This window comes from Euprymna scolopes, chromosome 40 (genome assembly GCF_053919585.1).
Source record: "Euprymna scolopes isolate OS-2025 chromosome 40, ASM5391958v1, whole genome shotgun sequence".
NCBI classification, from domain to species: Eukaryota; Metazoa; Mollusca; class Cephalopoda; order Sepiida; family Sepiolidae; genus Euprymna; species Euprymna scolopes.
Window position 1 is genome coordinate 14,479,681 of NC_136521.1, and position 3,160 is coordinate 14,482,840.

A 3,160-nucleotide genomic window follows, 5' to 3' on the forward strand; every position below is an offset into this window, starting at 1 on the left:
GGAAACCAATGCCAACAGTAGCATTTTCGGATTCATACAATATGATAATGATTGCTACAATACATATGCATATAAAATATACATGCATATATACATACACTAGCAGGGATACTCGACGTTGCCCAGGATTGAATAGTGATAAACGAATGTTTCACACTCCCACATTTTTATTGTCAACGAAATCAGTGAAATCGCTCATTTTTCAATCAAATCAATTGATTGCCTACTCTAGTTGGGGACCTATCACGGTGCACAGAGAAGTAGCTTCACTTGCCTTCAAGCAACAACACATTGTAGTCTCCATTGCACTGCAGAGAATCTACTGTTAATTGTATAAAATCATTTTTATATATATACTTAAAAGTAACCCGATTTCTCTAATCTTTCTCTTATCGACCAACTGACACCACAAGACAAAATGCAATCCCTTTTCTAACAAGATGGCGCTACATTGCACACGTCTCACAGATCACTAACACGAATTCATGACGTGTTTACGGAAGAAAGAACAATAAACAAAGGGTTATGGCCACCACGTTCCCCGGACTTGTCACTATGTGATTTTTATCTTTGGGGGGGCATTAAAGCAAAAAGTTTATGCAAATAATCCTCACAATCTAGACCAACTAAAGGAGAACATTACCAACGCTATCAGGAGAATCACCAGAGAAATCTACAGGCAGTATCTGCAAACGTTGTTAAACGCGCTCAGAAATGCACAGATGTCAACGGGAGTACTTCCAGCATCTTTTATAACACTACAAGTAACTTAAACAATAAAATAACATTATGCAAATAATCCTCACAATCTAGACCAACTAAAGGAGAACATTGCCAACGCTATCAGGAGAATGACTAGAGAAGATCTACAGGCAGTATCTACAAACATTGTTAAATGTGTCCAGGAATGCATAGATGTACCTTCGTGTGTAATTTCATAAAAATTAGCCTAACCCCTTTAAGGTCTATAGGGAACGAATTCACCATCAGACACACACACAAACACACATACAAAGTTCCTTTCATATAATAGTAGATATGATTATTATTTTTTTATTCACTTTCACCCAAAACAAGGCATATTGGCACTTTGAAACCATACCTAAAAAAGATGTTGGTTTATGTCACATTTGAACTTCTGCATATCAGCACAGTAAAGGAAACGGATATCAGGAATGCAATTCCAAAGTCTAGGAAAAAGCTATTAGAGTAGGAAGCTTTCTGGCATTTAAAGATCTCAATAGTGAAGGGGTGTGATTTTTCTCATATGCGCATATTGATTCAGGCATACCTGCATCCCCACGCATACATGCAAGCGCATGTGCACACACAAATACCAATACTTGTGAACACATACATCGACATATATACATAGCTGCACGCTCTCACACACTTATGTGGACAGCAGGCAGCGGGCACATATACTCTCACATCCACACACGTATACATAGGTACGTGTACATATACATCGGTACCCCGATGTATATGTCGATGCGTGCATGCATATACAGAGAGAGAGAGAGAGAGAGAGAGAGAGAGAGAGAGAGAGAGAGAGAGAGAGATTGTGAGATATATATAATATGTATATAATATCGTTTGTTTTTTCCTTAGTCCGTACATTATGTATATGTCGATGCGTGTATGTATCTGTGTATGAGCGCTTCCATGCTTGCGCACACGTACCCAATTTTAGCATCTTAAGGAAATTTTGACGTAAGCGGGAGCGACGCGGGTGTCTATGCACGCATGCGCACATATGTGCATATATTTGCACGCCAGGGCGGAGATGTATGTGTACATCTGAACGTTTCTTTAAGTATATATGTGTGTACGTGCGCATGTGTGTGCTCGCATGCGTGGCCGCTAGCTAACCCTCTCCAAACAATTAACAACAAATAAAAACTAAATAAATAAACCGAATCATAGCCCCACCCCCGCCTCCGAACCTAAGCGAACACCCAACAGGTCAAGACATACTTATCAAGAAATCATCTCACCAAAGAGACGCCAAAAACTTTAACATTAAGACTCGAATTTTAAAGTAATATATATATATATATATATATATATATATATATATATATATAGAGAGAGAGAGAGAGAGAGAGAGAGAGAGAGAAAGAGGGAGAGAGACAGACAGAAAACAAGAAAATTTAACGCATCATATACATATAGCAGTACAAATCTTAGACACTGCTATGCTTAAAGCACCCCAAATAATACAACAGTTACCAAGGTTGGTTAAAAATCGGTTTATCTGGAGTTTGAAGGTTCATTATTTATTACAGGCGATTATCTATACTCTGATAAATTTGGGTTTTTGTGTATTGAACGATTAATTAAAATCGGAATCGGGAATCGGAAAAATCGGAACTTTTAGTAGTATTGGTATCGGAATTTGAAAAATTAATACCCACTTTCCGATGCCAATAAATGATTCTTTTCATTTTTCTTTTGCTATTAATGAGAAAATCATATTCATTGATTTTTAACTAATCGTGAATAATAAAATCTATAGTTTATCACTTACAAGTGTATTTTTTTACGCCTGAAAAAATATCTGCAAATTTAACATGTGTTTTTACTATAATTGTGACCCCCCCCCCAAAAAAAAACTACTCCATAGTTAAATATTTAGAGTTTATAAAGAATCGGAATCGGTAATTGTATCAGAATCTGGTATTTAGTAAGGAATCGATAATTGTATCGGAATCGGGGAAAATATTGGAATCGTCCCATCACTAATTGATATCCATATAAAAAAAAACCTTTTCTATTTATTTAAAAAGAAAATACAACTTTGTTATATACGGATCGTGGAATTGCGTCGATCTGAAAAAGATCTAGCTAATTTGCATATTGTTTTAAACATTCATTTTAATTAATTCCCTATTAGTTTTTTTCGCTTTCTTTTATAAGATGATCATCTTTAGTTAACTATTACGTGTAATTATATTCATACAGATATTCTACATGATTTATACTTGCGTAATATTTGTGTAAAAAGTTTATAGTAAACACAACACTTTTTCTATATATATATATATATATATATATATATATATATATATATATATATATATATATTTATGCATGCGTATATATTTTTGTTTAAAAAAATTTGGCTACCAAACTCCTCCGTCTGTTTTTGGTCTACATA